Consider the following 20,030-nt stretch of genomic DNA (forward strand, 5'->3'; position numbering starts at 1 on the left):
CCCTCTCGTCAGTTGAGTTATTTGAGAGGGGGGCTTCTGGAGTATGTTTACGATTTGGAGACGAGTACCCATCTTTGATAAGAGTGGGCTGCGTATTATCAGCTCCTGTGATTTTTTCGCTTGGGCTTGTTTTTCCAGGCCTGGCCTCCATTGTGGGATGCGACGTTATGTTTGATTTTAGGTCTGCCAGAAGGCTACCTAGCATTGTCAGTAGTGTGGCCAGCTTATCGATTACTGGGGTACAGATGCAACCGGTTCTTACTATTTGTGACAGTTTTGCTGCTTTTGACCCCTTTTTGTGATGCCGTTAAGGTCCTCAAGTTTCCTTTCTATTCCAGAAGTAAATTTGGCTAGCCTGTGAAGAACAGTTAACTGCATGCCTAGTTTGTCAGATTGATACTGCAGCGCTGTGGCAGATAGTTGAATGGTGTTTAGTAAAGTTAACCAAAAAGTGTCTGAGGGCCCTCTGCTCCCCTGACTTTGGAACTTGATTAGTTCTTCCGTGGAGTTGTTGATAATGGGTTTTACGTTGTATGATGCTACTAAATCCTCCCATTCCTGTGACGCTAAGAAGGTCATGTCATTGTCTGTGGTGCACAAATTCTCTTGTAGATGGTTCAGGGAGAAGTTGATTTTGTCTGTTCCCCCCTGCTGTTTCTGAGCTGTCATAGTGTCTGATTGTGCGCTCATTAGTTTATATGGAGGGCTACTTTTTAGCTGAGGCGTTGTGATCCCTCCTTCCTGTTCATTCAATAAATGCTGTTTAGGAGGGGAAATGAACTGGTCTCTCAGGTCGTAGGATCCCTGGTGCTCTAGGGTTTTATCTGGGGTTCTTACTGGTTTTGTGACCCTCTGGCTCACATACCCCTTCCCCATGGGTGTTTTATTCCAGTCATCTAAACTTGCAGAGAATTCACTTTCAGGGCTTACTGGATTGCTGACTCCCACAGTCAGTTCCGCAGTCTGCCCTCCTTGTGTTCCGTCCCTAGGTTTGATTTTTAAGTAGTTTGTGGTAATTGCCATATGGCTTTTCTCCATGTGTATTTCTGTAACTGTATTCATTACTTTCACTGTCCTTCCTGTTGTTTTTTGGGACAAAGAAGGTTCTATTCCCCCAGGTTGGGGGTTGTAGACCCTCAAGGATATCATTGTTTGTATAAAGTTCTTTTCTTGGGTCTATTAAGAAGGTGAATTTTTGGCTGGTAGGTACTTAAGATCTTTCTTGGGGGCTGTCCTTCAATACTTATTAATTTGTCTATTCTTTCTGTTTTGTCCCTCCTGGATGCTGTGTTAGTCTGATTTATGTTTTTTGGCTCATTTACATCTACTGGGCAGATTTCATTTCTAGTTTTTGAGTCAGCAGATAAACTGAGGTTGACGTCTTTACAGTTACTTATACTGGAACTTTCCGTACCCTTGGTGTTGGTTTTCCAGTCTTATCTTTTTCTAGGGCTGTCGTAATTCCATGATCTTCACGTGCAGCTTCCATTCTTTTCCGTTTGGGTGGCGACTTTGTAATGGGCCTTCTTACCATTCCCAACCTCATAACTGTCCAGGTGGGAGGGTGATTAATACAGGTGAAAATGCAAGTGCAAATACAGGTACAAGTGTTAGGTTGATTTTTTGGTTTGCTGACTGGCACTGCTTTCTCAGAGGCAAAGTCCAAATGGGTGGGGGAGGGCTCTGTCTAGCAGGGCTCAACAAGGTTTTGCCAGTTGGCAGCTGTTAGTGTTAGTGACTGACTGATTGCTGCTAGTAGCTGCTAGTCACAGCTAGCAGTTAGCAGGTTAGCAGATTAGTAGGTTAGCAGGGTATGGCAAATTAGGCCAACCTGTAGGCAGATCAGAGTGCTGTCTCTCAACACTCTGCCCCCCGCCGCAGCCACAGCGATTCTCCTACGGGGCCGCAATGAGACCCGAAGACCCAGAAAGCTGTTACTATTTGTCCCAGTAGTTTATCCCTGCACAATTGAGGTGAGCTGGGAGTGGAAGTGAGCAGGTTTTAGTTGGGCACAGAGGAGGGTTTTGTTCATGTCCCTGGCCACACCTCCTGTCCATACCTCCACTTATTCGGAAGTTAAAATCCTCCGTCCATACCGGGCAAAGCTAGAAGCTGAAGCCAGGCAGGGCTACATGAACCAAAATACCATGACAGTGAAGCTCGCCTGAATTCCCCTTTCTGCCTGCCATGTGGGGTACCACGGGGTCAACGTTATGTCCTACCTTATTTAATGTCTACGTATCATCTTTGGCTCCATTGATTAGATCTTTTGGTTTCCATCTTACCTCCTACGCAGAGGATATGCAGATAGTGGTATCACTTCTTCCAGGATCAGAAAGGAATACAAGCCACAGGCTACACGACTGTATGGAGGCAGTCAGTAGTTGGATGGCCAGTAATTGCCTGAAATTAAATTTGGGCAAGACTGAAGTCATCCTATTTGGGAATGATCTCAACCTGTGGACCCCTGAATGCTGGCCCGATTCTCTGGGGCCCCTCCCAGCACCTTCCAAGCAAGTGAAAACATTGGGAGTGTACTTAGATGATAAATTGGACATGAAAAGGCAAGTTAACTCCATTCTATCATCTACTATGTTCACTCTCAGGACCACCAAGAAAATTTTTCCTTTTCTGCCTAAGGAGAGTCGGCAGACGGTGGTTACTGCATTGATCATGTCACGTCTGGACTACTGTAACAGCCTCTATTTAAACATGCAAGAGAGCCTGTTGCACAGACTCCAGATGTTGCAGAACACCGTTGCTAGGCTGTTATCTGGCATACCAAAATTTGCCCCGATTTCTAATGAAATTAGTAGACTTCATTGGTTGCCAGTGAGGCAACGAGTGCAATTTAAATCCCTTTGTCTAGTTTTTAAATCGCTTTATAATCAGGGACCACGCTACCTGCGGGAACAATTTCAATGGTACACCCCTACTAGACTGCTACGTTCATCGGCTCAAAAACTGGTCAAAGTTCCACCTGTAAAAATAGCACACTGGGGTGGGAAAAGTTTTGTGGTAGGTGCTGCAAAGGCGTGGAACCAGCTTCCTTTGCATCTGAGGAACAGCACGCATTTGCTGTTATTGAGGAAAATGCTTAAGACCTGGTTGTTTTAGTCTCTTCCTCGGTTTTTTTTCTGCATCAGGACAGCAGTTAGCGCCAGGACACCCAAGGGTAACAGTCACGTTTAATAAAATATTTAACATAACATAACATAACAATCCAGTCTTCTGCATGGAAAAGATCTACTTTTCCTACCTTTCTTAGTGGCATCCTACCTGGGCAAGCCTCTGGATCCTGCCCAGGTACTCCAGAGGTGGACACAAATTACTAACTCTCACTTTTTCAAAGTGATTTTCTGTTCGCACCCATGCACGGGGGAAGAAAGGTTCTACCATGTTGGAATAAAGGTAAAGAGGCTTACTGTGGGGTTGCTTACAGTATAGCACACAGGCACTGCTGTAAACGTGTATAGGGATGATCCTGGGAACTTTTTCTCTCTTAGATAGGGGCCAGGAGTCACCCTCACCCACACTGAACCTGTGGAAAACAGAGTGAGAACTGCACCTGCTGTTGACACCTATAAGGAGACCCAAAATACTCCACTTGTACCCAGGTCAAAAAAGAGGACTCCAAGGGCCAGTTTCCTGACCCTCTGTTAAGCTACAGAGGTACATTAAGCTACTATAAGCCTTTTTCCTGAAGGGCCCAGCTGACCAATTGCAACTGGACCTGCGTAAACCCCGCTGGTTGCTTCTGCTGGAGGGACTCTTGACCCCAAAATGCTGTTCCTCAAGTCATGCGACCCTTGGATGTGTTAAAGTGGACTCCTCCTGACTTCCTGAAAAGCCTGGAAATTCGCAATTTTTTGGCTCCAAAGACCCAGGAAAAACTTGTCAATCTAATGAAGGTATGATGCAGTTGGGCCAAAGATTCAGATTGCTCCTGTGAGGTCTTCCTCGGTAGCAAATCAGTTTCAATGGAACATCGCACCAAAGGTATTTAACCTTGTGGAGCTGGTCGACTAAAGCTTGCAACCTTGCCCCATTGGAGGAATTTGAGTTCCAAAAAAGTTACTAAGTTCAAAAATAGAAATCAGAGGAAGGCACCAAAAGTATCTGGTTGGTGATGGACCTAACCTGGGCTTTTCTTCCAATACATTATTCTATATGTTAATAAATTAGAGTTAAGTTTTATGGTTTGTGTGTTCAACGTTTTCAACCTTTCTTTACTTCTAAACCCTTTACACATTTTCTTAAGTTGAGCCTGTCTGCTCTGCACGGCTTGACTCTCAGTACCTTTTACTCTATCTAAGACTTTTAGAGCATGTTTCAACTGTGGTGCGCTGTAGTCATAGCGCATCTTGACCAAGAACAGGTTTTATTCCCTGCTGAGTCTCCAGGGCATCTCTGTGAATGCGGCTTGACTCTTAGCTACGTTCCCTGCATTCGAGGCTCTAGAGCAGTTCTAACTGGTGCGTGCTTTTTTGTCATAGTGCGCCTTGACACAGAGCATTATTTTGGTTATTATACCACTCGGTAAAGCAAATTTAGAATTACCCGATAAGCAGTCGGCAGAAAGTATATGGGCTTGCCATTAATGTCAAAATAAGCCTGTGATGGGGAAGGCCACTTACGTGCACCGTGATCACTGAGCAACACCTGATAGACTTGTGCTAATTACCATCATTACAATGACTTAATGTACTTACACTTTGTACCTTCTCCTTTCCATTTCATTGCACATACCTTTGACAGTACATAAGGAAGTCCCTTGTGTGATTCCTGTCGGGTATTGATGATACAATTGAGTGACCCTAGTTGGGTGAGTCCACCATCCATTCTACAACTTTAGTGGTGATTAGACCACAGGTGCCTTTGTTTCACGATATGATGTCTATGAGAGTAACACTCAGGGCAACAATGTTTTAATTGTTTTAACCCATCACCACTGTATGTTGTTTGTTTTTGGCACATGGTAATACAAAAGGATTGCATTTTCTGTTTACTACATGACAGATGTTATTATTTCTCTCCATCAGGTTGGTCAAGTGCTAACAGGTACTACATCTTTAGTATGTTTGGGCAGACATTACAATAGGTTTCAAGTTTCAAGGTAGGTAGTTATCACCATATCACCACCCAAGTGTAGATAGATTTATTCCCTTTTTTGGCCTGACGAATCGCCATACCATTTAGTTACGGAAAGGTGAGAAATATGTTGACCACTCAAAAGAGCGCCCCACCTGAGACATTACCTCAGACCTGCTTCTTTGTTCTTTCTTTTTAATCAGGGTGAGAGATACCCATAGAATAAAATAGCTCTCAGCGGTACTTCCACACCTGTGTTAACTTCTTATCACTAGCCACATTATATTTCCATCATGTGCACTACCTAGGCCCCTCACCCCCACGGCACTTGACGGCTTTATGGTAAAAAGATCTCTGCTAAAGAGCCCCTCATAGGGAGCCCGTCGGGTATTGCAGTGGCGACCCGACAATGAGCAGCCCTATGATGAAGCATGACACCCAGCCGGGTGTGTGAGGGCCCTAAATTCCAATAGGATGCATTCTCATCCTTGCTCTTTCCTTGACCACTCTAAACCACTTTCCTTGTGGCTATGTTTTAATTAGTAACCGCATACCTTTTGTTCTCTCATTTGCTCTGTGACATAGCCACCTCAGGTTTAAATTACTGAAGCTTTTATGGGACCTAACAAGAATTGTGCTATCATTACTTAGGGTCGACTACCATCCACCCGAACTAATAATCAATTTTCTCACAGTGAACAAGCCACTTCATTCAGTAATCTTACTGCACCGCCATGGTGGCACAGAAAAGAGAAGCTTTGGCAAAGTCAATAGGTCTGACTTCATGCGTTGTCAATCCTTACTTAGATGATCCCCTTTTCCCCACAAGTGTAGAGCAGCTGAATTGAAGTCATTAGGCTCCTTAGGTCACAAGTAGATTTTTACGAAAATTGTATAATTTGAAGTTGTGTAATTACATGAATTTCCCAAAAATTATGCAAACTTATGCAAAATTACATGAAACACATGGTATTTGGACACAACATTCGAAACACAAATATTGTGGGACAGAATATCAGGTCAAAATTATTGAGGACTTGACGCAGAAAAGGCTTTCGACTGGGTGGACTGGGCCTTCCTTTTTTTGGCCATGCGGATGTTTGGCTTTGGAGATAGCTTTCTCAACATGGTCAGGGCCAATTATCATCTCCCAAACTCACGGGTCACGGTCAATGGCTACCCTTCGCTTCCTTTTGCTCGAAGCAGAGGCACCCGGCAGGGATGTCCCCTCTCACCCCTTCTGTTAGCTCTTAGTATTGAACCCCCCGCAGCAAATTTCCGGTCCAATGAGGAGATTCGGGGCATCCGTTTCAGCGGAATAGAACACAAGGCATCACTCTTTGCAGATGACATCCTGCTCACACTTACGGATCCCGCTTCCTCACTCCAAGCGGTTCAGGGAGTACCGCAGCCTTTTGAGAAGATGGCTGGTTTCAAGGCAAATCTATCTAAAACATCTATACTTAATCTTAGACTTCCAGCTACTGAGGTGAAGGGATTGCGGGCTCAGACGGCTCTACATTGGGCAAAACACTCGCTTCTCTATTTGGGGGTCCACCTTACTGCCCATATTGGGGACTTCTACAAGGCCAACTATCCAGCTTTGATGACACAAATACAATAAGACCTTAAGAGATAGACTCCCCTTTACATCTCTTGGCGAATCAGTGCTATTAAAATGTCGGTCTTGCCAAAACTTTTATATTTATTTCAGGCCCTGCCCATTGGCCTTGACCGGGGTTTATTGCCACACTTGCGCTCCTTCATTACCAAATTCATCTGGCGGGGAGGTTAGAGCTCGCCTTCCTTTTTATGTGCTGCATCAACCAAGGAGCAAAGGGGACTTAACCCTACCGAACTTCGCACTTTATTACCAGGCCGCACAATTGAGAGTGGTAACGGAGTGGGCCGTGTGAGAATCCGATAAACATTGGGTACATATGGATCGATCGGTGGTAGGAAGATGCATTTGAAATGTCCTGTGGGAGCCTAGGAAAGACCGCCTGGGAAATGCTTCTATTAGCACTTCCACGTGCATCACCCTGACAATCTGGGATCAGGTTACTGGGAGGGAGGGCTTGACCTCATTTCCTTCCCCTTACACCCCTATCCATTTTAACCCGGCTTTCCCACCTGCCCTGTGCGAAGGACCCTTCGACTGCTAGAAGGAGGAAGGTTGTCTAAAACTCTCAGATTTGTTTCATAACCATGAATTCCTCACATTTGAACACTGCAAAAGAGAATTTTTACTCCCCCACAGCGAACTCTTTCACTACCTCCAGCTTAAACACTGGGTGACACGTCCACACGTTAGAGAGGCTGCCACTAGAGAGCTCACAGACATGGAGCGTTTTGTCATACACAGAGCAGGCACCTCCAGGGGTGTCATCTCCTCACTTTTCGACATGCTACTGACCACCTTGCACTCTCCTCGAGCATGCTACATGTCTTTTTGGGAACAGGTCTTGGGCAGGGATGTCACTGAGGAAGAATGGAAACATGTTTGGGGCGACATCATTAAACACAATAAAACAGTGGCTTTACAGGAAGCCCATTATGAGACGCTACCTGACTGGTATCTATGCCCTACTAAGCTGCAATGCATTTTCCATGATACTTCTGACCTCTGCTGGCGGGGACGTGGCCTCCAGGGGGATTTCAGCCACATCTGGTGGGACTGCCCGGGTATTTGACCTTTTTGGGAAGAAATTCTCTCCCACTTCAAAGACATGTTGGGCTACCCTATTCCAACTATCATAGAGGGGGTTCTGCTAGGCATCAAAGATCCAGCCTTGGAGCACCAAATGAAAGCTGATAAGGTGATCATGTGGACCTGTCTGGGGGCGGCCAAACTCACCATAGCGGCTGCATGGAAAAAGAAAGATGCTCCGGCCATATCACTGTGGCAATCCCGCTTGTGGAGGATTCTCTCCATATAAAGTTTGGCCGACATTTTTAGGGACAACTACAAGGCTTCTGAGCACAAGTGGGGTCCTCTAGTCACATATCTATCCCAGGGTTTGTCCTCTCCAGTATGTCCGGCCTCCGTAAGGGCTCTGCACCTCTTCCAGGTCTAGGTCACGCAAGGCCGGCGTATGACGGGGTGTTATGTTATGTTATGTTATGTTATGTTATGTTAATATGGATTTATAAAGTGCGTTATCACCCAGAGGTCTCTAAGCCCTATCAGCGGACGTCCAGTACTGGTTGAGAACGAAGTGAGCTGTTCAGAGTGATACCTATGCCTCTAAGAACAGCACAGTTTTCAAACTCTTCCTAAAGCGGAGGAGATTTGTTTCCTTACGAAGTTCGATGGGTAGGCGGTTCCATGCCTGGGGGGCTATGGTCGAGAAGGCTCGCCCACCCAAGGACAAAAGGTTGTACCGGGGGCAGGCCAAGTTACAGGCATCAGCCGACCGGAGGGCCCTACTCGGCAACAATTAGTCAATCGATATTTCATGTAACTAGGGGCTGAGCCATGAGCAGCCTTATGCACAATACAAAGACTTTTAAATGTAGTTCTCTGTAAGATCGGGAGGCAATGTAAGTTCTGCAATAAGGGCGTGGCTGGTGTATGTCTGGATTTTTTAAAGATTAATCTCGCCGCATCGTTCATTACCACCTGAAGCCTGGCCAGAAGATTTTTTGGTAGACCATGATATAGATCGTTACCATAATCGAGACGTGACAGGATCAAAGCAGAAACTACCAGTCTAAGGGTGCCGAAGGACAACACAGGGGACAGTTTCCGAAGCTGACGCATTGGGCCCACAGCGGATCCAACCACCGTGGACACTTGCTGTGTCATAGATAGCAAGGCATCAATCTTGATACCAAGGCTTTTTACGGCCATGGCCGATTCGGGGAAGAGCCCCAGTTCTGCAGGCCAAAAAAAGCCGCTAAAACCTCCGTTTTCACTGGGTTGATTTTTAGCGAGTTTGCCGACATCCAGCTGATGGTGAACTTGAGAATATCTTGCATTCTCAGGTAGGCCCTAGATGAGTGGTTGATCTGGATCAAAATTTGGTGTCGTCGGCATAGTTATAAACCCTTCAATCCATCTGATTCAGTGCAGCAAGCAATTAAAGGCTGCAGATAGGCATTGAAAAGCAGGGGAGATAAGGCTGAACCCTGGGGTACTCCACAAACCAGCGTAGCTGGAAGTGACACCAGATCTCCTATTTGTACTCGCTGGGAACGGTTCCTAAGAAATTAGGTCAGCCAGGCCAGAGCCGTGCCCTGCATCCCTTGATCACTAATCCAAAATAGTAGTTGGCGAAGATCGACAGTATCAAACGCCGCGGATAAGTCTAGTAGTACCAGAGCACACTGCACTTTTTTGTCTGCCCTAAGTCTCAGATCTTCCAGTACGGAAAGCATGACCAATTCCATGCTGTGATGGGCTCTGAACCTCGCCTGATTAGGCTCAAGAAGCTGATTAGACTCCAGGTGGCGAGTAAAAGATTGTAATATAATTTTTGCTAGGAAACGAAGCTTAGAGATTGGCCTGAAGTTCCTAAAGTTTTTAGGATCGGCACCAGGTTTCTTTAGAAGTGGGATCACCCGAGCGTCCTTAAAATTGGAGGGGACCAGCCCTGTTTCCAAGGAGCGATTCAGGAGGGAGAGCACTTTGTCCTCAATGCCCGGCCAAACTATTTCAAAGATTTTAGGGGGGCAGGGGTCAGCTGGGGAGCCAGATTTCACATGTCCCACTAAGATAGACAGAAGCTCCTTAGTGAGCAACGGTAGGGTAGTCATTGCATTTTTCGGCCTTGAGAAGGGGTGAGGGGGCTCCATTGAACAATGCAGAGTCAGGATATGCCAGATTTCTGTCATCAGATCATTAATCTTACCCAGAAAAAAAGGATTGAAAATCGTGGCAATCCTTTTGACTGAAGGTGGCTTCTTGCATCTTAACCTTCAACTCACTTAGGATCCTGAAGACCTCTTTCTGGGGGTTGGCCGCCTGTGTGATGGCAGCCTCATGAAATTCAGCCTTCCGTAATTGGATGGCTTTTTTATAAGCGGCAAACTTCAATACATATGCAGAGTGGGAACAGGGGTCATGAGATTTGCACCATGCCCTCTCACACTGACGTAGTGCTTGTTTTAATTCCCTGAGTGCGTGGGTGAACCAGCCTGACCCCTTGTCCTTGTCTACCAATCTAATCTTACGTGCCGGTTCCACAACCTCAATGGCTTCCTCGAGTTTTGACAGTAGGGTGGTGCACTCAGACTCCAAACCCTGCACCCTGGCTGTTTGAATAGGGGGAATATTGTTTTGTCTACTTTCCACTGCATTAGTGCTTTTGCTTACTATAGTTTCATTGTGAACCATCATAACCACCGGGACAGGGGGGGAGGTTTGGGGGGAGTTGTTTGAAGTTAGGCCCTTGATTGAAGATCTTCCTCAAGGGTTTTTGATATTTCAATTTAGCATCTCTGCCTTTGAAGAGGGGGGGTGATATGACCCTAGGGCTGTTTGAAACTGAGACCCATATAGTGGACTGTTCTGCAACCCTTGGGCCTGCACGCCCTACTGTACTTATGATGTCACTGTGATTCTTTGGTTTTGATGCTTAATAAAAAAGAATTTTGGACAAAAGAATGTTGAGGACAAGAATATCATGTAGGTCATTTTCTATGGGTAAGTAAACTTTTACTATACATAACTTCACATGTATGTACCTTGATGATTATATATATATCTTCAAGGTACGTAGATCTGTAACTAACAATAGTAAATTTACGTTTACCTATTCGCACTTACCTACTCGATATTCTTGTCCTCGATATTTTTTACACAATTTTCTGTTCACACGATTATTATGTTTCAAATATTCTGTACCTGATCCAAACACATACCTGATTTTTAGTACTATATATTAGTGTGAAATTCATCTTCATGTCCATTTTGGATTTGAGGACTTAAAAAATAGGTGCCACAAACAATAGCCGCTGACACTCTGGCCATTAGAGCTGTTCCTGTGCTAAACATTTTCCTCCACTGGATGTAATGATGCAGTTTGGAGAATTTTGCATAACATACTTAAAGCGAAATTCACAAAATCACGTGAGTTGTAATGGAAATTTCATCGGGCCCTTGTTACAAGGTATGCACCATTGAAGTAATCCCACACTCTAGCTGTGAGAAGGTGGTTCTGACCATCTGAGCCGCCCAGATTATTCACTTTTTGAGCACCTCATTTTTTAGCTTTTACTGTGGTAGAGCTTCATACGCTGGGACTCAGCACAGTGAACTCATGATGAAATAGATTGCATGTGGATTTCACCGGTGTCTGCTGTGTGAAAGAAGGTTGCTGCACTGCAGCCAGGGTGAGGGGCACTGGACTGGTTACATGTGAACACATGTGCACACGCGTGTAAGGCCTGCGCGGGGTAGATTCCTGTTGTGCGCAGCCCAGAATCAGGTACAGATCGAATGGAGAGGCAGGAATTATACAGGGCTAGCTGGAGACATGGAATAGGCTATATATAATGTGGGGAGATAAAGGTAAGGGAAAGTCAGTAGACTTTATTGTTTCACTGTCGGAAGACTACATTACTCTCCTATGGAGACAGGGACCTGATGGGGTAGATTTAGTTTTCTAGGGCCTACTAATCCAGCCACGCACCAAAGTACTCTGTAAGTTGTGTAAATAAAAGTATTCTGCTAAGTTATTGTTATGTTATGTTATTGAGATTTTTATAGCGCACAGATGCCCCAGCAAAGGGGCGTCCCAGCGCTTTAGCTGGCAGAAGAAAATACCAATACATAACTGAGCAAAGCAAAGAGGAAAAGGCCAGGGCTCTATAATGGGCCAGGAGGGAAAAGGAATGTTTTGATGGCCCTCCTAAAAGCATACAAGTCCTCAAGGGCGCGGATATGAGCTGGTAGTGAGTTCCAGAGCTTGGCCGCGAGGTAACGGAAAGACCGACCTCCAGCCCGAGAGCGTTTGAACCGTGGAACTATCACCAGATTTTGGCCCGATGACCTTAAGGAACGGGAGGGAACATAGGTGGTGAGAAGATGCGCCAGAATCAGGGGGAAGACAGCTTGAGAATTTTGAAAGAAAGGCAGAGAGTCTTAAACTCAATCCTTTGAGTCATGGGGAGCCAATGGAGCTTATAAATGGTTACTTTTGCCGAGCAGAACCTAGGTAGGCCCACCAGGGCTCTAGCTGCAGCATTCTATATGCGTTGCATCCGAATGACTTCTGCCTGATTGGCCCCCAGCAAGAGTGAACTCGCACAATCTAATCACGAGAGTATAGTGGCCTGAATTATCAACTGTCTGGTCGGGGCGTCAAAAAATTTCAGGGCTGGCCTAAGCTCACGCAATATACCAAAACAGGTAGCAGCTACCTTTTTGGTGTGCCCGCAGAAGCTAAGAGCGGGATCCAACCAGACACCCAAATTTTTCACCTCAGACACTGGAATGGGGGTTGGACCTAGCTCAGAGGGCCACCACTGATCGCCCCAGAGGTTGCTGAGTTTGCCCACGATTAAAACCTCTGTTTTCTTTGCATTAAGCTGTAAACAGTTTGCCGTCATCCAGCCAGCCACTCCTATCAGACCATCTCTGAACCTGGAGGCCCCGGAGTCGGCATCCCCACTAAGGGCAACCGCCAGCTGTCAAAAGTTAAAAGCCATATTTGTACTGCTTATGGGTCATCCAGAAATGTCATATTCTTCTGTCTCGGCTCATAACCAGAACCTGGCTGGGTGTGACCCTGCCAGGCTGGATTATTTACCTTCCTCCCCAAGATGTAGCATCAGAGGCCTAGCCCTTCACTGCAAGCATTCCCAAGGGTGAAGGTCTTCTCTCCAGGAGGGGGAGATGGGGTTGAAGCAGCAGGTTATCCATCAGCAGCTGTCACCAAGTGCCAGGCACCAGGCCTGCTCCGGGCCGGGCCATGGAGTCAACAAGGGGGGAAAGGGGCTTCTCAGAGACCATGTGGCATGAGACCCGTGGATGATACCATTTTGAAGTATCCCAGATGCCTGTTCAGGAAGGAGGGAGCAGGGGCAGAGCGGTGATATCTCGCTGCAGGATAAGGAAGAAGTGCCTTCCTGCCAGCCCACTCTAGGTTCTTTTATAAAGGTCTTGCACAGGAAGAGGAGCTCTCTCTGGGGTGTGGTCTTACTGAGGAAGACAGGTGCTGCAGCCTGGCACCATGGGCAGTTGGAAGGAGGAGCCCCCTGACTGTCCTGGACCCTGGAATGCGCCTTTCAGGGAGCCCAGGGCCAGTGAGAAGAAGCCTGGGCCTCTGAGCAAGGAGAAGAGAGGCCAACAAGGAGATCCAGGTGAAAGGCTGGCGCAGTGATCCAGTGAAGACAGCTCCTTGCAGAGTCACCCTCTTGGAGGCAAGGAGGGTGGGGAAAAGTGGTACCGGTGGTTAGGGCTGGCCACCAGGAGCGAGAAGAGGCCAAGATGGTGAAAACCGTCTGCATGGGGGTCGAGATATGCCCCCCAGAAGGTAAGCAACCTTTGACACTTGAGCAGACCGATGAAGAAGCATGTGGGGCTCCGCTGCTGGTCTTGGATGTGCCCTTGGGGTGGGTCAGCTCCCCGGGGCTTCCCATAGAAGAAGGAGATGCTGGGGAGCCCTGTCACACCCCCGTACAGTTGCCTACGGTTCCAAGCTCTCCATCCTGGGCCCCTGAGTAGAAAAGTCAGCAGAGCGCAGTCCCGCCCCCTATGAAAGTTTCTCAGGTGGTGCCAAGAGCCCAACCCAGGGCCCCGTAGAAGTCGGGGACCACCGTCACACCCCCATGAAGAAAGAAGTCAGGGAGCGCCTTTGTGCTCCCCGTGAAGAAGCTCCTGGGGCCAGAGACCTCCAACTCTGGGCTCCACCGAAAAGGAAGACGGGGAGCGCCGTTACATTCCCTGTGAAGAATTCACTGGGGCCTGGGACCCCCAACTCCGGGCCCTGGTCTGTGCAAGGAGAGGAGGGGGGAGGGCCATCGCACTCCCCCGCAACGGGAAGAAGGAGGGGGGAGTACCATTGCACTGCCCCGCAGACCTGTCCGACCGGTGGCCGTATCTGTGTCTGCCCTCAGGAGCTGACAGACCAGAATAAAGAGCTGGCTCACTGCTGCAGCTCGCAAGGGTACTGGCCAGTCGGGGAGCTGGCGAGAGCAGCTGGGTGTGGTCTCCCTGAGCTCCCTCTAACCTCACTTGGATGCGGGGTGCCCGGGAGAGACCAGGCCTCAAAGAAGTAGAGATGCAGTGAGGGGTCGCCAACAAGGCAGCACAGTGCTCCCTAGAGCTGTGGGAGAGCTGCTGCTACAATATGCATGCACTGGAAAAAGCGCCAGATAATGCCTTGCAGGACCCGGATAGGCCTGCAAGGAAAAGCACCTTGTTCTTTGCGTGTGGTGGCCCAAGGATGATGGAGCCACTGCCATTTGTTGGCAAATGTGCAGGGGCAGCTGCAGGAGCAACGCGGACTCCCCCAGCACCAACGTGAAATGTCCCCACCCTCAGTCTCTGGGCACTGAAAGGAAAGAATCCCCCAAGGGCTATTCATGTTTGTTTACGGTTACCTAATGCTGGAACTTTTGTTCTGCAGCTAATGCTTAGGACTGCAATGAAGTGTGTGAAGCTAAACATAGATTGTCATTGAGGTTACGCCCCCTAGGCTTTTGGAGAGTGGAAGTCACATGTGATATGTGCAATGATAAGTGATTTGGGATTATATTGTTAGGCATTCCTGCTAGGGTGCCTGCTTATAAATGCTTAATCCTGTGATTATAGATGTGATGCCTCTTAGGGGCTTTAATTGACTTGCATTATAACTGTAATCAAATATGACAAGTACCTGTCATTCTAAGGGATGCTTGGAAATGTATTCTTGCTACTGTGTTAGGTGAAGAGCACCCGACTGTCAGCCATTGTGATTTCAGGGTGTATACTGTATGGTCAGTATGAGATGCTCAGTCATGGTTATGCGTCACAATGGCAGGTGTTCCCATTATAAATGCTTGTTGAGATAATGGGGCGGTCCGCCACTGGGATGGTGCCAGTGGGAAGGCCCTCACTCCAGGTTATGGTCAACCCACTGCATTTGGGGGCAAGATGACGTGCATATAAATGAGTGGTGGTACTAGACCCCCCCTGCGGGAGGGGTGGTAATGTTATGCTATGTCACAAAGTATTTCCAACAACTAATGTATATTTGTAAATTGATGCATAGTATTGAGTAGTGTGTGTGTGTAATAATTGTACTCTTCCTTTTTATAAAGAAAAGTACAGACTGGACAATCATTTATTGAGTGTTATTTCTGCGTACCTGTAAATGGCGATTACACCACCTCCCTTGAGTAAGCCTTGGACTGCTCTACTGCTCTAGGGCTTGGTTCATTTCCCTAGATGCCGGCCAAGCCCGGGACCAAAAACTCAGGTGTCTCCCTCACAAAAGTCTTTTTGTGATCAATAATTTTGAAACCTTCACAGTACGTTTAGGGGCATTTCCTGTCATGGGCACTAGGCCTACCCAAGTAAGTGAAGTACCATTTTTATTGGAATACATGGGAAAATGCTGGGTGGGGGAAGTTTGTGGCACCCCGCAGATTCCATAACTTTCCATCAAAGAAATATGGGGAAATTATGTTTTTTTTTTACAAGTTGTGCTACCCTCTGAGAGTCAATCCCTACAATGGGGTGTTGGTTCCCAGTGAGGGAGAAATGTCGACATATTGTTTTTGCAGGCCTCCCAAACAATGCTTTGTTTTCCAACACTAGCTCTAAACCAGGATCTAAGCATATCTTCCTGGTATCATTTCTCTTTACTGTAAATACAGAGTTATTTCTTTCTGCTGTGGTAAGAGCCTGTTTTTATCCCTTACTGTTTTCCCCAGTGATATTGTGTGTTTAGTAAGATAGTTGGTGTTTGCGATCTTTTACCAGGTTTTGACAGGAAATTGGTATCCTATATATTTTCCTTAATGAACATTAAAACATTCACAATTAGTTATCGATCAGGAGCAGAATATATTTAGTGTTACTTGGGTGTATAATGATGCCACTGGTTTTACATGTGCTATTGAATTACTTGTTCCATCTATGCGACGGTACATACAATAGAACTGTGAATGGACATTATCATCTTTATTGCACCTGTCATAACTGTTTAGTTTTTTTTTTTTTTAGCGCTTTTACATAATGCGAACTAGACCCGAGACATCGGGTATCAGAGCGCTTTACATGAGCACCAGGTTTGTTACAGAAGTGCACATTCATTTTGGTAGGCATGTATTTATCTTGCCTCAAGCTCCCGCCCCCCCTCCCCCCCCCCACACTACCTTTTTCAATTTTGGGAAGACTTTCTGACAAAATGGTTTTGTGGCCAGGACCAGCTTTAGTGCTGGTGGTGCCTGGTGCAACAATCATTTTTGGCGCCCCAACCCCATGACTTCTCCCTCGATTTTTCTCTCTACCACTGGGCAAAAGTGTCCCTTATCTCTCCAATCATACGTTATTGCAAAACACAGTGCACCCCCTGATGTCAGCATCCCCCTCCACAGGTCAGCGCCCCCTTTCCACATGTGACCAAACGGGTCTCGCTGCCCTACAACCGGCCCTGTTTGTGACACATTACAAATTCCACTTAGGAGGGGTGTTTGTGTGTGTGTGTGTGTGTTGTGTGTGGAGGTGTGTGAGTGAGAACAGACTTTCCTCCAATTTGCAATTTGCTATGATACGTATCCATGGTTTCTGACTTCCTTTCAAACTGGAGAACCATTGCACACTTTTACTGACACCTTAAAGGAGGTGGTAACTGATTTGCAAAGCATAAAACCTCCCTTTTGGTAATTGTGGCAGGAGGCACTAGGGAGAAAAGGCAGTGATCAAGAGGACACTAGTGTGCTACCCCTCATGCATTCTCAAAAGAGAAACACTTTTTTTTAAGCAGAACCTATTATTTTAAGGGACATGGGTTGCCTTAAACAAAATCTTTCCAGATTGGAAGTGCAAATGCAGAGATGATGTTCTACTGTCTGTACAGGTCACCATTCCTGGCCAATCACATAATTAATATTCATTATGGAGGTCGTTCTGCGACCCCTCATGATGTGGCAGTTTGCATTACCATCTGTCACAGGTTTCATCACAAAATAAACGGCAGGTCACCAAAAGTCAGAGCGCAATTTGCATCCACTATTTGGAAGCTTTCTGATTTTGAAACCTACATTTGCTGCTGAGCGCAGATCCTGCTGAGATGAGTGGAAACAGAACGTGGCTGGGTTTAGTTTAGGCTGAAGACTCTGCGGTTGAACCCGAACTCGAAGGCAAGGTCAAAAGCCTGGTATCATTTCTCTGGTTAATTTGTGTTAATTTGTGCATCAAATCGGACCATCCGAAATGGCACACGTTCTGCATTAGCAGAAAAGAAATTCTTCCAGGGAATACAGTTAATACTCCAGTTTTCCAAGCATGGCCGAACGCCCTTTTAAACCAGAGCCCTGACAGCATCTTTGCCTAACTATTGTCTCCCCATGAGTGTCTTGGTCAAAAGCCAATGTCTTTAAACGTTCATTATTGAGATGGAAGCGTGAGTACATAAACGAGTCTCTCAGCTGAGTGAATCTACCATCCATGGCTCTTATCATAACAATCAGTCTGCCTTCATCCCCTAGGTCGGACACAGAACAGCACATAAATCGGAATACAATTACCAGTAGCCTCCAGCTACTAAAACATTGATTACAGCTCAAACACCCAAAGTGCTTAAATTGGCTTCCTGCCTCTGCAAACCTTATTAAAAATCAGTTTTGAGTCTAGCAACCAGCCAAGCACTGTAACAAGCTTAGTGAATTGAACATATGTAGCCAAGCAATAGAATATTTTGAAAGCACATTAAAGTGGCACCTTGTAATTAAAGAATGTAGTATGCGTCGCGTCTATTTTTTCACTTTCTTTTGGTTAATACACTTGAGAAAACAGAAGTCACATTTTACCACTTCTCATGAATTTAATGCTGCAATCATACTTGCCTTATTGGATCCGTACATCTTTTTGTGGTACCCATTTCAAGCGTTCTGAAACTATAGATTAATTTACAATAGTTTCAACTGTTTCTCTAATTTAAGGGCGTGTTATCCTCTTTTCTCCATTTGCTAAAATGCAGTATATGCATTGATCTGATCCATGGAAATCCGAATGACACTGATTGGGAATCGCAACGTAAAGGAGTTTTGTGGATGTTGTTGTGACATCATCAACATTCAAGGCACCCCATGGACACAGACATGATTTTTTGCGCCAGACGTCAAAAGGAATCACGGACCAGGTTCTCACAGCAGAGAACATTGTACAATAATACAGTAATTGGAACCTAATTATATCCTGAGCCCTTGAAATGTTGCATCATTATAAGAGGTTTTCTCTCCGATAGCGATTAAAAAAATTAAACATTCTCATGCCTAGATTTGATAGTACGTCGTTCTTTCAAAAAGAACATTGCTCTTACACGTATTATATAGAAACGAGCCTGAAAACAGTTATTAATGTTTTACCTGTAATATACCAGAATACATGGGGCTCTGCAATCCCCGGATTAAAACCGTCTCCACTTTAAAATCAGCAACTTGTAACGCACCTAGTCCCTGTATAAAGAAATGACTAAGCCGCTCAGCTGCTAAAACGTATTACAGCTGAGTTCTTACATCACACTACCTGCTACCGGAGTCAATTTTGAATAGAAAGGTAGGTAACGGAACATAATTAAAGCAGTTGTTAAAAGACATCAACTGCAGAACTTTGCTTTTCTTTCTTCTGTTTTTCTAGCTGTACATTTACAAGAAAAATTAGATATTAATGGCAATATGTTTATTTTTTGTAGTCTTCGGGTAACTAGAATCTTTCTGCAAATTTTTAATGTGCCTTTTGATGTGTTTAATTTTGCACTAGAGATTGTGGGTCTCATCTACAAGAAAATGAGGCAGCGCATGACCGCAAGCCATTTAGCTGCACTGTCTCATTTTCAAAGAAGAAGGATGCGTCGTATTAACAACAATATGACGCATCTCCTTGGACTCTCCTGGGTGTCTAGTTTTCAGAAATACCTAGGTTTGGCTCGTTTCCCTAGATGCCGGCCAAGCCTGGGACCAAAAACACATGTGTCTCTGTGAAAGGGCCACAACCCCTACCTCGTCGGGGCTGCACCTTCCCCCAAGGTCCCGGGCCTCGCCGTCGGATCCTGTGGCGTCCATAGCAACCTGGACTCCACCCCTCTCTCCTTTGTTGCAGGAACCAATCGCGACGAGCGGAAACCCGGAAGGACTCTCCAACAACCCCGGAAGTCCCTCCCACGACCCAGAGGCGGAGCACGGAAAAGTCGGAACCAAAGAGAGCAGAGCGTTCAAGCAAGCGGACTCGTGGCAGGAGACAGCGTGCGGAGAACCTGAGGAGAAGAGCGGCGAAGCGGAAGAAGACGAAGTCTGGACCGAGGACTGGTGGAGTCCAGTGGAGGAGGCTGGAGAGCGGCCGCAACTCGGAGGAGAGTTGCAGCGGGGCATGTGAGTACCGATCCCCGGCTATATCGAGAGTGTATTATAGTGTATAAGGCAATCACGTTCACTCCTTGCACCCCTCACTGTATATATATTGTGTATAGCACCCGTATATTCATTCACGAGCACAACTGTATAGAAGAACCCCGCACCCGCCCGTCACTCCGTCACCCTTCTGACCTCCTAATCTTCCTCTTTCCTACTTTTGACCCGTACCCTGCCTTCCTCACGCTCCTTTTATCCCCTACACCCCCTGGTGTCGGTACAAAGCAACGCCCGATCCTAGATAGTCGGACTAACGGCCCCTCTTTTCTCTCTCCTTCCCATACCTCCGAGGAACCATCATCCCGGTGGCCAGCCGACTAGAGCCCATTGGAAGAAGCCCGCAACGCGACTTCTGGCCAAGCACCATCCCGAGGAAC

Source organism: Lissotriton helveticus, chromosome 5_1 (genome assembly GCF_964261635.1).
Source record: "Lissotriton helveticus chromosome 5_1, aLisHel1.1, whole genome shotgun sequence".
Lineage (NCBI taxonomy): Eukaryota > Metazoa > Chordata > Amphibia > Caudata > Salamandridae > Lissotriton > Lissotriton helveticus.